Source organism: Nicotiana sylvestris, chromosome 7 (assembly GCF_000393655.2).
Source record: "Nicotiana sylvestris chromosome 7, ASM39365v2, whole genome shotgun sequence".
NCBI lineage: Eukaryota > Viridiplantae > Streptophyta > Magnoliopsida > Solanales > Solanaceae > Nicotiana > Nicotiana sylvestris.
This window is the reverse complement of record NC_091063.1, coordinates 40,424,890-40,442,066: the sequence shown is the minus strand read 5'-3', so window position 1 is coordinate 40,442,066 and position 17,177 is coordinate 40,424,890. Positions and strand designations below refer to the sequence as shown.

General features: G+C 39.8%; 2 long non-coding RNA genes across 7 annotated transcripts in view; one reads left to right on the top strand and one right to left on the bottom strand.

Moving 5' to 3' along the window:
• The window catches only part of LOC104238799 (uncharacterized), a 32,277-nt gene extending 20,526 nt beyond the window's left edge, over positions 1 to 11,751 (bottom strand). For 2 of the 6 annotated variants that reach the window (XR_011401019.1, XR_011401022.1), the window contains exons 1-4: positions 11,657 to 11,751; positions 10,332 to 10,791; positions 8,836 to 8,906; positions 7,929 to 7,991 (exon numbers count right to left, since the gene is read on the bottom strand). This is a non-coding gene — a long non-coding RNA (uncharacterized lncRNA). Of the gene's footprint in view, positions 1 to 1,166; positions 1,238 to 1,580; positions 7,405 to 7,781; positions 7,992 to 8,835; positions 8,907 to 10,331; positions 10,792 to 10,917; positions 10,979 to 11,656 lie in introns of those variants that run through there. The other 4 variants (XR_011401021.1, XR_011401020.1, XR_713966.2 and 1 more) reach the window with 4 other exon arrangements.
• A 2,562-nt stretch (positions 11,752 to 14,313) lies between these two features.
• On the top strand, positions 14,314 to 16,961 carry LOC104238798 (uncharacterized). The gene is made up of 4 exons (XR_713964.2): positions 14,314 to 14,668; positions 15,771 to 15,913; positions 16,131 to 16,203; positions 16,707 to 16,961. It is a non-coding gene; the product is annotated as an uncharacterized lncRNA (long non-coding RNA).
• The last annotated feature ends 216 nt before the right edge of the window (positions 16,962 to 17,177 follow it).

Sequence of the window (17,177 nt, the reverse complement as noted above, 5' to 3'; positions counted from 1 at the left end):
GTATACATAAAATATTGTACAACCTTGTCGGCCTGTGTTTTGAGTTTATAAAGGATCATGTTGGCCTATTAGGCTTGTATGTCATGTGTATATGATGATATATTAAGAAATATACGTTATGTTGGTACTCAGTTGAGTAAGGTACCGGGTGCCCGTCGCGGCCTATCGGTTTGGGTCGTGACACTATAACTACAAGAAAGAATGGAGAGGGACTCCTCGGTCTGCAGACGCAGCAGATATATCTCGAAGTCTCTAAAGAATCGCCTCGCCTCAAGGATAGTAGGGCTAAATCGAAGAACTTGGATCTGTACATAGAGAAAACATGTGTAGGAAAGGGCATGAGTACACCACAACGGTACCCAGTAAGTGTCAAGCCTAACCGCGATCGAGTAGTGGCGAGGAAGGTCAGGGCCCTACCGGTCATATACAATAATATATAAGGGAAAAAAAGCAGTATTAAAGTAACACGGGGTAATAAGAGTAGCAACAACTATAACAGAGACGAAATAATCACCGAAGGAATACAACTCAATACAAAGATAACAATTGGAGATCTCCCAAGATACCATCCTATAGTACCCAAATGTAAATATCCAGTGGATCTCCCGGGTGTCATCCCGTAGTCCAACTCATAGTGCGCGGGGATCTATCGGAATCCCGATCCGTAGTCTCAAATGTAAATACCCAGTATTGGGAAATCTACCAGGTGCAATTCCGTAGTTCCAATATAAATGTGCAGGGGGATCTACCGGAATACAAATATGTAGTCCCAAAGTAAACATGAAGGGAGATCTCCCGGGATACCGTCCCATAGTCCCAAGGAAAACACACAGCAGCAACACGAAGAATATTCAGTTAAATCCAAATTTCATACCAAGGTAAACAGGTATTTCTAACCTAGCATGCTGCACAGAGTTCAAATAAAGCAGTTTGAGCAAGTAAAACAATTAAGTCAATTAGACATGCTTCCCTAAGTTAACAGTAGGCTTAAATTGCAAGTAGTATAAACAGGGAAGAAAACACAGTTATAGTTACGTAATGAAAACATGATTTTCAATAATTAGCACATGTACGCACTCGTCACCTCACGTACAAGGTATTTCATATATCAACAACACCAAATTCTAAGGGGAGTTCCCCCACACAAGGTTAGGCAAGCCACTAACCTCGAACCGGCTCAAAAATTAACCCGAAATCATGCTCTTACCACGAGTACTCAACTCCAAATGACCCAGATCTATTCAAATCAATTACATAATGTAAATATAACTTTCAAATAACTAATTCCACTAATTAATTCGAAGCTAACACGCGAAATTAAGAAAATTGCCCAAAAAGTCCCCCGGGCCCACGTCTCGGGATCGGGTAAAAGTTATGAATTATGAACTCCTATTCACTCACGAGTCTAACCATACAAAAATTATCCAAATCCGATATCAAATCCCCAATCAAAACTCAAAAATTAGGCCTAAGAACTTTTCCAAATTTTCCCCCAATTTCTCACCCCAAATCCGAAATTAGATGATGAATTCATGTTTAGATTAATAGGTTATAAGCAAAAATGAGTTAAGAATCATTACCCGCAAACTCTCACTCCTTAGATGCCTCACTTCTTCCTCTTCGCGAACACGGCGTAGCCCACGCGTTCGCGATTCAACTTCTACCAATACTACGAATTCACACTCCCTTTCCCGCGATCGCGTAGAACAAAATCCCCTCTGCCTCATCTAAGCCTTCGCGATCGCGAGCCTCTTCATGCGATCGCGATGAAGAAAAGCATGCAATAGAAAATCAGAAAAAATCCGATCCTTCTCCAAGTCCAAAAATGGTCTGTTGAGCGTTCGAAACACACCCGAGGCCCCCGGGACCTCAATCAAACATGCCAACCAATCATAAAACATCACTCAAACTTGTTTCAACCTTCGGAACGCTCAAAACAACATCAAAACACCAATTTAACATTGGATTCAATCCTAAGAACTCCAAAAACTCTCAAATTACGCTTTCGATCAAATGCCTATCAAATCTCGTCCGAATGACCTGAAATTTTGCAAGCAAGTCACATTCAACACTACGGAGCTACTCCAACTTCTGAAATTTCATTTCGACCCCGATATCAAAATCTCACTATCGAACCGGAAACTTCAAAAATTCAACTTTCGGCATTTCAAGCTTAAATAAGCTACGGACCTCCAAAACACTATCCGAACACGCCCCTAAGTCCGAAACCACCCAACGGAGCTAACGAAATCGACAGAATTCCATTCCGATGCCGTCTTCATACTGCTCCGACTACGGTTCAATTTCTAAAGGTTAAGCTCTCTTTTAGGGACTAAGTGTCTCAAAACACTCCGAAATTCAAAATAAATCATCCCGGCAAATCAAAACAACAGAAACAAACACGGGGAAGGCAATTAATGGGGGAGTGGGGAATTCACTCTTAAAACGACCGGCCGGTCGTTACATCCTCCCCCACTTAAAACATTCGTTCGCCCTCGAACGAGCATAGAGACATACTTGAAGTGGTGAAAAGATGAGGGTAACAACTGCGCATATCCTGCTCGGTCTCCCAGATCGTCTCTTTGACCGACTGACCTCGCCACTGAACCTTCACTGATGCAATGTTCTTTGACCTCAGCTTTCGAACCTACCTGTCCAATATTACCACCGACTCCTCAACATAAGATAGATCCTTGTCCAACTGGACTGAACTGAAATCCAACACGTGCGACGGATCACCGTGATACTTCCCGAGCATTGAAACATGAAATATCGGATGAACTCCTGCCAAGCTGGGAGGTAAGGCAAGCTCATAAACAACCTCCCCAACACGCTGCAATATCTCAAAGGGACCAATAAACCTCGGACTCAATTTTCCTTTCTTTCCAAATCTCATAACGCCCTTCATAGGCGAAACTCGAAGCAAAACCCGCTCTCCAACCATATAGGAAACATCACGAACCTTCCGTTCTGCGTAACTTTTCTATCTAGACTAGGCTGTACAGAGTCTATCCTAAATCACCTTAACCTTCTCCAAAGCATCCTGAACCAAGTCTTTGCCTAATAATCTAGCCTCACTCGGCTCAAACCAACCCACTGGGGATCTAAACCGCCTACCATATAAAGCCTCGTACGGTGCCATCTGAATGCTGGACTAATAGCTGTTGTTGTAGGAAAACTCTGCCGGTGGCAAGAACTGATCCCAAGAACCTCCAAACTCCATCACACACGACAGAGCATATCCTCAAGAATCTAAATAATGTGCTCGGACTGTCCGTTTGTCTAGGAGTGAAATGTTGTACTCAACTCCACCCGATTACCCAACTCATATTGTACGGCCCTCCAGAACCGTGATGTGAACTGAGTACCTCTATCTGAAATGATGGAAACTGGAATACCATGTAGATGAACAATCTCCCGGATATAAATCTCCGCCAATCGCTCTGAAGAATAGGTAGTACACAAAGGAATGAAATGCGCGGACTTGGTCAGCCGATCCACAATCACCCAAATGGCATCGAACTTCCTTAATGTTCGTGGGAGTCCAACTGCGAAGTCCATGGTGATCCTCTCCCACTTCCACTCCGGAATCTCTATCTGTTGAAGCAACCCACCCGGTCGCTGGTGCTCGTACTTCACCTGCTGACAATTGAGACACCAAGCTACAAAGCCAACTATATCTTTCTTCATACGCTTCCACCAATAGTGCTACCTCAAATCCTACTACATCTTCGCGGCACCCGAATGTATGGAATACCGCAAACTATGGGCCTCCTCTAGAATCAACTCCCGAAGCCCATCAACATTGGGTACACATACCCAATCCTGCATCCTCAATACCCCGACATCACTAATAGTCACATCTCTGGCATCACCGTGCAGAACCTTGTCCTTGAGGATGAGCAAATGAGGGTCATCATACTGACGCTCCCTGATACAATCAAATAAGGAAGACCGAGAGACCACATAAGCTAGAACCTGATTGGGCTCCGAAAGATCCAATCTCACAAACTGGCTGGATAAGGCCTGGACATCCATCGCCATGGGCCTCTCTGCTGTTGGTAAATAAGCCAAACTGCCCAAACTCTCTGCCCGACGACTCAAGGCATCGACCACCACATTGGCCTTGCCCGGGTGATACAAAATAGTGATATCATAGTTCTTCAGCAGCTCTAACCACCTCTTTTAACGCAAGTTAAGGTCCTTCTGCTTGAACAAATGCTGCAAACTCTGGTGATCAGTAGAAATCTCACAAAGCACACCGTACAAATACTGGCGCCAGATCTTCAAGACGTGAACAATAGCAGCTAACTCGAGATCATGGACATGATAATTTTTCTCTTGTACCTTCAACTGTCTGGACGCGTAGGCAATCACCCTACCGTCATGCATTAAAACCGCACCAAGGCCAATCCTCGAGGCATCACAATAGACAGTATAAGGCCCCGAACCTATAGGCAATATCAAAACTGGGGTTGTAGTCAAAGATGACTTGAGCTTCTGAAAGCTTGCCTCACACTCTTCTGTCCACTGGAACGGAGCACCCTTCTGAGTTAGTCTGGTCATAGGGGCTGCAATAGATGAAAACCCCTCAACAAATCAATGGTAATAACCCGCCAAGCCAAGAAAACTGCGGATCTCTATAGCTGAGGATGGTCTGGGCCAACTCTGCACTGCTTCCACTTTCTTCGAATCCACCTGAATACCCTCTCTCGATACCACGTGGCCTAAGAATGCCACGGAATCCAACCAAAACTCACATTTCGAGAACTTTGCATATAACTTTTTTTCCCTCAAAGTCTGAAGCAATGTCCTCGAATGCTGCTCGTAATCTTCCCTACTCCGAGAGTATACCAAAATATCATCAATAAAGACAATGATGAACGAGTCAAGATATGGCCGGAACACATTGTGCATCAAATGCATGAAGGCTGCTGGGGCATTGGTCAACCCAAATGATATAACAAGGAACTCATAATGATCATATCAAGTCCTGAAAGCAGTTTTCAGTATATCTGGCTCCCGAATCTTCAACTGATGGTAACCTGAACGCAAGTCAATCTTAGAAAACACTCGTGCACCCTATAGCTAGTCAAACAAATCATCAATACGGGGCAAAGGATAACAGTTCTTTACTGTAACTTTGTTCAACTGGCAATAATCAATGCACATATGCATAGAACCATCCTTTTTCTTCACAAACAAGACAGAAACACCCCAAAGTGATACACTAAGCCGAATAAAACCCTTATCAAGCAATTCCTGTAACTGATCCTTCAACTCTTTCAACTTAGGAGGGGCCATACAATATAGAGAAATAGAAATGGGCTGAGTGCCCGGCAACAAATCAATGCCAAAATCAATATCTCTATCGGGCGGCATGCCTAGAAGATCAGCTGGAAACACATCAGAAAAATTTGTATTACAGGGACTGAATCAATTGTAGGGGTATCAATACTGGCATCTCTCACATAAGCTAGATACACGTCACACTCCTTCTCAACCATATGTTAAGCCTTAAGGAGTGAAATAACTCTACTGGAAGTATGATCTAAGGTACCCTTCCGCTCTACTCACAGTACACCTGGCATAGCCAGCGTCACAGTTTTGGCGTGACAATCAAGAATAGCATAATGGGGCGAAAACCCGTCCATGCCTAAGATAACATCAAAATCTATCATGCTGAGTAATAATAAATCAGCTCTGGTCTCAAAACCACTAAGAGCAACCACACACGACCGATAAACGCGGTCCACAACAAGAGAATCTCCCATAGGAGTAGAAACATAAATAGGGGAACTCAAAGAATCCCGAGATACACCCAAATGCAGGGCAAAATAAGAAGACACATAAGAATAGGTAGAGCCTGGATCGAATAAAACCGATGCATCTCTATGACAAACCAGGACAATACCTGTGATGACAGAATCAGAGGCGACAGCCTCGGTGCGGGCAAGAAAGGCATAATATCTGGCCTGGCCTCCCCCTCTAGGGCGACCTCTACCTCCCCGACCTCCACCTCTAGCTGGCTGGGCAGGTTGGGTAGCAACTGGTGCTATAATCATAGCCTGAGAATTCTACGAGGCACGCTATGGCTGAGAAGTCAGTGGAGGTGCACCCCTCCTAAGTCTGGGGCAATCCCTCACTATATGGCATGTGTCACCACACTCAAAACAAGCTCTGGAAGGAAGTGGCTGCTATGACTAGCTCAGGTCAGGTCTGCTGGACTGACCACTGAAAGCACCCTATGTAGGAAGCGCACTAGATACTAGAGGTTCATAATAAGGTTTATAGGGTCTATGAAGAGCTAGAATACCATTGGCAGCTGGAAGAGCTGAATGAACGGGCCGACTCATATAACCCCTACTATGATGAACTGCAGCTGGAGCACGAGCACTAGAATAATGGCCCGACTCTCGAGACCCCTTGGCCTCCCTCTCCTTTCTATCCCGAGCATGCATACCCTCCACTCTCCTAGCAATGCTCACTACCTGTTGATAAGAAATATCCATCTCACGAGCCATGCTAGACATGATGTTGGGAATGATCCCTTCAATAAATTGGCGAACCCTCTCGCGAACTCGCGAATAGTAGAAACCAAAGTTGGTGCATGCCTAGCCAAGATAGTGAAATGAACAGCATACTCTGATACAGTCATAACACACTGGCGCAAATGTTCAAACTCTGCGCGCCATGCGTCCCTGAGGCTTTGAGGAACATACTCTCTCAGGAATATATTTGAAAACTGAGTCCAAGTTAGGGAAGCTGCCTCATCCAGACTATTTAACTCATAAGTACACCACCACTTATAGGCGGCTCCTCGAAGCTTGAAGGTAGTGAAGAAAACCCCGCTCGATCCTGATATACCCATAGTACGGAGGATACAGTAGCACTCATCTAGAAATCTCACAGCATCATTTGATGCTAGACCACTGAATACAAGAGGCTTGTACTTCTTGAACCTCTCAAGCCTCTGATGCTCATCCTCGGAAGTCGTTGCCCTGTCCTCAGGTTGATCTGGAGCTGCAGGCTGTACAGGAATAATCTCTAGGACCTGATCAACATGTACTCGCTGCTCAGGAGTGCAGGCGACAGGAGTCTATGCTCCTCCCCCGGCCTGAGATGTGGTTGCAGTAAGGGGAAGCAACCTTGCCTGAGCCAGAGTGGTGTGCATGCTCATGAACTATGCAAGAGTTTCTGGAAGAGCTGGAGTAGTAGTAGCAGTAGACGTATCAGGTGTCTGGACTCCAACTGGAACTGCTGGTGGCACCTCGGTGGCAGCTCGCACGGGTGCTCTGGCTGCACCACGACGCGTCCTCGACCTCTACCCCAGCCCCAGCCTCTGACGGCTCCAGTAGGGGGCGCGAGTGCCTGATCATCTCTGGTAACACGTGTCCTCACCATCTGTGAGAGAATAGAAGACAGAAGTTTAGAATTGTGAATCAAAAATCTCGCACGACAAGGAAATCAAATGAAGTGGAATTTTCCTAACAGTTTCAAAACCTCTCGTAGATAAGTACAGACGTCTCCGTATCGATTCGTGAGACTCTAATAAACCAGCTTGTGATTCATAACTCCTATAACCTAGAGCTTTGATACCAACTTGTCACAACCTTAGTTCGTCCTACGTGAACTATCGTGATGACACCTAGTCGTAAGCCTAATAATTGCGGGAAAAGGGAAAATAGATAAAACTAATAAAAACTGCGGAATAAACATAATGAAGGTCTAAAATGTCGCTCGGCATATACAAATATAACTCTAAAACTGAACACTTACCAAAACCCAAAATCTCATGAAATCATAAGCTATTAAATAACTACAAGTGTCTAACTCCAGAATATCTAAACAAAAGTAAATACATAAAGGCTATAACTATAAGAGAGAATGGAGAGAGATTTCTCGATCTGCAGACGCGACAGATATACCTCGAAATCTCTGAAGAATCGCTTCGCCTCAAAGATAGTAGGACTGAGTCGAAGAACCTGGATCTGCACACGGGGAAAACATGTGCAGGAAAGAGCATAAGCACACCACAACGGTACCCAGTAAGTGTCAAGCCTAACCTCAGTCGAGTGGTGATGAGGAAGGTCAGGACCCTACCGATCATATACAATAATATATAAGGAAAAGAAGCAGTATTAAAGTAACACAGGGTAATAAGACTAGAAACAACTATAACAAAGACGAAATAATCACAGAAGGAATACAGCTCAACACAGAGATAACTAAGGATCTCCCAAGATACCGTCTTGTAGTCCCCAAATGTAAATATCCAGTGGATTTCCCGGGTGTCGTCCCGTAGTCCAATTCATAGAGCGCGGGGATCTACCGGAATCCCGATCAATAGTCTCAAATGTAAATACTCAATACTTGGGAAATCTACCGAGTGCAGTCCCGTAGTTCCAATATAAATGTCGGAATACAAATCCGTAGTCCCAAAGTAAATATGCAAGAGGATCTCCCGAGATACCGTCCCGTAGTCCCAAGGTAAACACACAGCAGCAACACGAAAAATATTCAATTAAATCCAAATGTCATACCAATGTAAACAGGTATTTCTAACCTAGCATGCTGCACAGAGTTTAAATAAAGCAGTTTGAGCAAATAAAGCAATTAAGTCAATTAGACATGCTTTCTTAAGCTAACAGTAGACTTAAATTGCAAGTAGTATAAACAGGGAAGAAAATACAATTATAGTTATGTAATGAAAACAGAATTTTCAACAATTAGCACATGTACGCACTCATCACCTCATGTACAAGGCATTTCATATATCAACAACATCAAATCCTAAGGGGAGTTCTCCCACACAATGTTAGACAAGCCACTTACCTCGAACCGGCTCAAAAATCAACCCGAAACCACGCTCTTGCCACGAGTACTCGGCTCCAAATAGCCCAAATCTATTCAAATCAATTGCATAATGTAAATATAATTTCAAGTAACTAATTCCACTAGTTAATTCGAAGCTAACACGCGAAATTAAGAAAATTATCCAAAAAGCCCCCCGAGCCTATGTCTTGGAATCGGATAAAAGTTACGGATTATGAACCCACATTCACTCACGAGTCTAACCATACCAAAATTATCCAAATCCGATGTCAAATCCCCAATCAAAACTCGAAAATTAGGCCTAAAAACTTTTTCAAATTTTTTCCTAATTTCTCACCCCAAATCCAAAATTATATGATGAATTCATGTTTAGATTAATGGGTTATAAGCAAAAAGAAGTAAGAATCATTACCCGCAAACTTCCTCCGAAAATCTTTCAAAAATTTGTCTCCTACCGAGCTCCCAATTCAATTTTGTGATATGAACTCAAGACCCTCGATTTTGAACTTTATGTTCTGCCCATACACGACCTTAATCGCGAACGCAGCGTAGCCCACGCGTTCGCGATTCAACTTCTACCAATACTACGCGTTCGCACTCCCTTTCCTGCGATCGCGTAGAACAAAATCCCTTCTACCTCATCTAAGCCTTCGCGATCGCAAGCTTCCTCACGCGATCGCGATGAAAAAAAGTCTGCAACAGAAAACCAGAAAAAAATTGATCGTTCTCCAAGTCCAAAAATGGTCCGTTGAGCATCCGAAACACACTCGAGGCCCCTGGGACTTCAACCAAACATGTCAACCAATCCTAAAACATCATTCAAACTTGTTACAACCTTCGGAATGCTCAAAACAACATCAAAACACCAATTTAACATCGGATTCAAGCCTAAGAACTCTAAAAACTCTCAAATTACGCTTTCGATCAAAAAGCCTATCAAACCTCGTCCGAATAACCTGAAATTTTGTAAGCACATCACATTCAACACTACAAAGCTACTCCAACTTCCGGAATTTCATTCCGACCCCGATATCAAAATCTTACTATCAAACCGGAAACTTCAAAAATTCAACTTTCGGCATTTCAAGCCTAAATAAGTTACAGACCTCCAAAATGTCATCCGAACACACCCTAATTCCGAAATCACCCAACGAAGCTAACGGATACGACGGAATTCCATTCCGAGGCCGTCTTCATACTGCTCCGACTACTGTTTAATTTCTAAAGCTTAAGCTCTCTTTTAGGGACAAAGTGTCCCAAAACACTTCGAAACTCAAAACAAATCATCTCAGAAAATCAAAATAGCAGAAACAAATACGGAGAAAGCAGTTAATGGGGGATCGAGACATTAATTCTTAAAACGACTGGTCGAGTCGTTACACAAATGTCCTTCCCATTTTTCTAACTTCCTATAAGTCGTGAAGTTTGTCATACAAAAAATAAGCTTCTGTGAAACGAACACCTAGTCAAGAAATGAGTTAAGAAGCACAACTTACCCCTTAGTCATACCAACACAACAATCCTGAAACCTCTGCCCACATATTCACCAGTGAAAGAAATTTTCTTCACCATGCTTGTTTGCACCCCAAATAGATCATGCATCATGAAATGGGAAACAAGAAGAAGTATAACAGAGATAGTTCTGACTAGTCATTAAATTTTTTTTATAATGATAAGAAATGTCTAGATGCTTTAGATAAGACTTCATTAACTCAAAGTCGGAACAAGTAGCTAAAGTTTAATCTCTAGATTTTCACTGATAATCATGGTTAAACAAGCATGTTGGAATTACTTAGACGCTTTATTCATTTGATCAAAAGTACTCATGAATAACAAGAAATCCAAATATATTTGTAGAAGCAAACACAAGGAGTGCTTTACCTTCACGAATTAGCTCAAATCTTGGATGATCAATCCATTGCTTTAGATTATCCTTTGATCCATTGGAGTAATTTTCTACAACAACCACGTGAGCATATGCAAAAGTTAATGTAGTTGTACTCAAGCTTCTAATCATTTTTTATATACAAGAATGCAATATTTGCAAATATACAACAGAAAATCAAACTTAGAAGACTGTACCTCATTCTTCTCATTTTACATTAGTTTGTCAACAAAGGCGAGAGCCGATAGTCTAGACCATCTACCAAATTTCTCATGTTGGTCAGTGATTATGGCAGTTCGTGAATAGTAAACAATGCTAATTAATATCAGAAAATCACAATAGTATCCCGTAAAGCAGCCTCGATTAAACATTAACTAGAGTACTACATTATGAAGAGGTTGGAAATCAAAATTTTACTTAATTGTAATAAGAAAGAAAACAAGAAATCAATTCCTAGACCGTTGGACCATCAATCTCCAAGCTGGACCAACTTACAAACAATTCAAAAATCAAACCCAAAACTTAGTAGCGATCAAAGTCGTTGGACAAAGAAAGAGTGTATTGCCTTGTTCCCCGTACTTCAAAATTCTAAATACATAATCCATCCAATAGCCAAAATAGGAAAACCTTCAATCAACCGTAAAAGACCAAAGATCTCCCAAATACCACCTAATACAAATATAAAGTCTCTCACTAGAGAGCCTCCATTTAAACGCGCACAGTATTCTACTACAACAATTCTTAAAAGGGTAAAATTTGCAATTAGACCTCAAGCGAAGGAATCCACACAAAATTGAACCAAAATATAACACAATAGTAGTAATAATACATAAATCCACAAGCATATCTTAAACAATTTCGAGTACGAACTCTGTAACGAATAGTAGACAAAGGAGATATAAAGCAACTGAAAATAAAAAGAGTATAAGTACAAACCTTTGTTGTTCTGATTGCGCCGACTTTCTCTCGGTAAAGAAGGCGATGAAGAGAGGAAATTTGGGCCTGAAAGATTTTGTGAGTTGGGGAGAGGGAATTGTAATTTCCAAATTACCCCGTAAGGTGCCAATTAAAACCTATAAAGATATTGTCTTTTAGCGTCTTTCTTTACTTCTAGTTTTCTCTTTTATTTCCTTTTTATTATTTAAAAGAAAGAAACTTTGACAAATAAAATTAACTTACTAATACAACAAACTTAAACGTAATTGATATATACTACTATACAAAAAAAAACGAAAAACAAAAGATCCAAACAAATAATAAATTAAATATAATACAAACTTATTAAAACTCATTAAAATAATTCATTTAATATTCAAATTGCTAAATATTCTTGATTACATAAATATGACAAAATTATAAAAGTGCTAATATTTTTGTCTTTATTCACAACTCCTAAAATTATGAAAATAAAAGACACTCATGTGCATATATTTGTATTTTTTGTCATGACCAAATTTCCAACCAAAAGGTCGTGATGGCACCCAATATCGCTTGCTAGGCAAACCAATATGTAACAAGACTAAATCCAACAACCATCTAAAATCTTCCCAGAACTAGTGTCACCGAGTAAATGAGCTTCTACAGAACTACTAAATACAATGTCTGAAATAACAAATACACTGTTTGATACGACTAAACAGTATAAAATCTAGAAGATGGGTGACATCAAGACCTGCGGACGATAATGCAACACTACCTCGAGTCTCCACAACGAAGCAAGCTAGTTCATCCTTTGAGTACCAGTAAGGAATCTGATGCCAAAATCTGCACAAGAAGTGCAGAAGCGTAGTATGAGTACAAGCGACCCAATATACTCTGTAAGTGTCAAGCCTAACTCCGACGAAAAAATGACGAGGCTAAGACAAGACACCTACATATAAAATTGTGCACTTAAGTAACGAGAAAATAAAGAGAGATATAGCAATTAAGAGAACAAAAAAAAAGTAGCAACTAAGATAGCGATTAGGTAACACGTGAGTGTAGTAGCAGAATAAATAAAAGGAGGAATAATGAAAGAATTAACGAAGGAGTATAATGATGTAAATAACACTAAACAAGTCTTTCACTACAATTCAAGTTTAAGTCATTTGACAATGCGACTATGAAACAACATAGCCAAACTCTCAATCTATATCGTAAAAGTAAGGAATAAGAGATATCAATCAAATGGTACAACATCACTCTTTGAATTATTACTCTCATTCTTACAAGCACGGAAATACCCCTCGTGCATATTACTCTTCCCCACGAGCACAAAAACACCTTTTGTGCAATTCACTCTTCCCACCACGCATAAACATGTAAAGCATTGCCAAGCAAGATGAAAAGAACAAATAATATCAAGAAGAGTGATTGAATATAACTTGCCATAAGGAAAGTAGTCATCACTTATCACCAATCGCGAAATCAACATTTCAATAGCCTTACTACCCAATATCGCAACAAGCTCAACACGACTACCAACATGAATAAGAATAGTCAAAGAGTTTCACAATCTAATTAAAGCATAAAAGTCAGTTTTACCGGTATGCTTAACCCATAGCAAACACATATGCACCCCTCACCTTGCGCATACGTCGCTCCCAACACATAGCAATTAGACGTAGTTACATTCTAATTTCCTCAAATCAAGGTTAATCAAGTCACTTACCTCTTTCTAGGACAAATCAACCCTCAAATACTGCATTGTCTTTAGCACAAGCTTCCAAATTATTCGAATATGGCAAATTAATACTCAAATAGTCAAAATAAGCTTTAGAAACTATCTTTGTATCCAAAAAGTCCGTCTTTAGCATATTTAGAAAGGTCAATAAAAAGTCAACTCGGATCCACTTGGTTGAAATTCGAAATGAAGACTAAATCTTGAATACTACAAGAAATATGATTTTCTGTGACAACGTTTAGTGGCGACTCAAGCAGTTGCCACAAGAAATAAGGTTATTGTGGCGACTTAGAAAGATTGATGCTAAAGCTGAAAGGTTTAGCGGCGACCTTTGTAATCGCCACAGAAAGTAACCTTTAAGAGGCGACTATTTTTGTATCGCCACAAATGTGTATCGAGTTTTCGAGGGGAAATATGGATGTACAAAGTATTTGTGGCGACCTACAGATAGTCGCCACGGAAGAGTCTTTTGGGGCGACTTATAGCTTGTTTGGCCAAGCTTCTTTTTGGCCAAAATTTGAGGTGTTTGGCCAATCTTTTGGAAGGAAAAAAATTGCTTTTGAGGAGAAGCAGAAGCAGTTTTGGAGAAGCAGAAAAAAATAGCTTCTCTCCAAAAGCACTTTTTTGAGAAGCACTTTTGAGAAAAATACACTTAGAAGCAGTTTTTAAAAGCTTGGCCAAACACTAATTGTTGCTCAAAAGCATTTTTCAAACTAATTAGCCAAACACAAACTGCTTCTCACCAAAAGTACTTTTGAGAAAAATACTTTTGAAAAAAAGCACTTATCAAAATAAGCTGAGTTTTGGAGCTTGGCCAAACGGGCTATTAGTCGCTACAACAAGTGGAGCAATTGTGAATTTTACAATGTTAGTATAATTTGGAAATCCCTCCAGAAATGCAGAAATACAGATCTCATTTCCCCCAAAAACCAAATGGGGGCTTTTCCAGCCTACCCGACGCCCTCTTCCCAAAATCACTTCTCCGGCAAGTTTGATGCGGTGATTTTCCCTCTCCCTTCCAAACTCGGCTCTTTTCTCTTTCGTATCTCCTCTCCTTCGTATCTAGCCAAAATCTATGCATCTACCCAAACCCTAGTGAATCGATTAAATGCAAACAACTCAAATTTTTTGCTTTCTTCTCTGAAGAGGCAAAAACCCTAACCCCTTTGTCTACCATTCCTTCAACCATTTTGGTATTCAGGTTGCTGTTCTTCATAATTCCTGACTTGCTGGTGAGGGTTTAGATCTTCATTATGCAGAGGGTAAATCGCACAAAATCCAGACAGGCAACCTCCCTCTTCCACCTTATTCTGTATATGTTTTTCATATGTAGCTGATTGATGTTTTCGGAATTTCCATTTTCATATTGGTGAATGTGCTTGAGTAGCGTATGTGCCTTCCTTTTTTCCTTTTTATGTGATGCCTTCTTGATCTGTCTAATCTTCTTTATACTTGTTAGGATTGAAGTTCTTAGGTGTCAGAGAAATTTGTTGAATCTTGCTCTTGAAAACAATGTATTCATTTTCTTTTAGCCTCTATCTTATGAAATGTAAATGATTGTATTTTTTTTCTTACTGTTTTAAACAAAAGAAAAAGTAAAGCATGTATTCTTTTGGCTTTCTTTTGTAACGGAAAGTTTAATTATTGGTAGAGCACTCCAGTAAATATCATTGTAGCTTCTCATGTGTGGATTGAGGACCAACCAATGTTGCTTGGTTTGTTGGAGAAAGGTAAATATGTTAGTATTACCTTGTTGATTGGTGGTGGATGTAGTTGATGTTAGATGGTAGTTATGGGTCGTTCAAAGTTTAGATACTCTAGCAGTTCTATGTCCATATACTCATGAGTTTGTTGTGTCCTTGTTACTAGCTGTCCTTATTTTTATGCATTTCTGCAGAATATTGAACAGGGAAAGAGCTGCAAACTAATATGTTATGTACATTCACAAGAATCAATTAATCTATCTGTAGCTTTAACCGGTTCAAATAGACTAAAGAAGCTGGGTACTTTCTGAAATAGTATAAGTATCATATACTATATATGTAGTTGTCTATATTTTCCAACTTTTCAACTAGTTTATGTGAATTGCGTAGCATTACGAGCTGATGGACCAGGGCATTGTGGTTTATTTATAATAGAATCAAAGTTAGTATCTTAGATAATATTAACATATTGTAGGACATAGGATATACATGCTAGTTAAATTTCAGAAAAGTTAATCATCAATGGACCATTATTCCATGTTTGTGCTCTTATTTTACTACGTTTTATTTTGCCATGTGCTTCTGTGAAGTTCTTCCCGATCCATCTATATGGATAACCTTCCATTTGAGCGTCTTTGATGATCTTGTTCAATGTGAATAAATTTATTACTATGTATGTCTGTAGAGTGCTGTTTTGTCGAAGGTAAGTAGTAGGAAATGCATTTCGATGGAAAGAAACCATCAGACCATGGGTAAAGAGGCATGAGCATTTTTAGCGATGGTTACCACTACGGTGATGGTTATTCTTGGGACGTGCTTCCTTCTAAGGTTAGCTTCTTGGTTGTTGCAATTATCACACAAATCAAATATAATGGACTGAAGAAATTCAGCTTATAAATGGTTAACCTCTCTAGTAGACTAAATTGAATAATGAATGTCTTTGTTAATTTTTGGAGCTGCTTTTAGAAGTTAGTATACATTTATGGTGCCTGAAGATCTATTTCAATTAGCTAATGCATTTGAACTTTTTGTTTTGCCTTTGTAGCCCTTTTGGTACAAATGTTCCTGGTTCTATCACTCCATCCCTCATTCTTGACAACAAGATGTTAGCCCTTTCAGTAAGTTTCTTTTAAATGCGTGGTAAAATTTAGTATTAATATCTCTTACTCTATTGCTGATCACCACTTAACGGTTTCATCTCTGACAAGAAAGCATGGTGTGAGTTTACAACATGGGATAAGAATAGACATTCCTTAATGAGAAAATATTTTTTTTTGTATTTTGATGCAAGATATACTAATTGTTGGGGAGGCAGATGAATCAAAGATAACACTGAGAAGGGAACTATGATCAATCTTCCTTCTAATAGATTCACATAACTGAATATGTTTCTGGACCCTCTGGTTGCACAAACAGTTTTGAGTTCAAAATTTAATAGTACTTATTTCCCAAGGCATACAGTGCAAATTCAGTTTAAGCCCTGAATATCTTGACAATCACTTGGCACAGTTCTGTAGTTCTAACTGACGTTTCTTTTTATATGCTTTCCTTTAGTACTTGACTTAGCATCAACACTTTTTTTTAGTGCACATTATATTAATGTTCTTTGTTTTTTCAATAGCAAGGATAAAGTACTTCAACAACTGGAAAATAAAATGAAGTTGCTCGAAGACAAGTTTGAAGATATGATCCTTTGTATTTTTTCTTAAAATAGCAGTATAAAGTTCTTCAACAAGTAGGAGCTCAAAACATTTGATTTCTTTTTTTTCTCTTTCCATGTGCATATACAAAGTACAATGTATTATGGAGCGTCGTATACTTTGATGTATAGACTATTTGGTAATGAAAACTTCGTACATAATTTTGTTTAAGCGTATTTGATGGTTTTCATGATTATTTTTGTCATGTTGAGCAGCTAGCAGGAATAATGATGCCCATTAAATTATTATTATTTTTTTAAAAAAAAAAAAGCCTTTAGTGGCGACCTTAGTTGCCACAAAAAATAAACAGTCTCAGTGGCAACAAAATTGTCGCGATTGTTCTAAAAGTAATTATTTTGCAGCGACTTTCCCCAATCTATTTTGTGGAACAT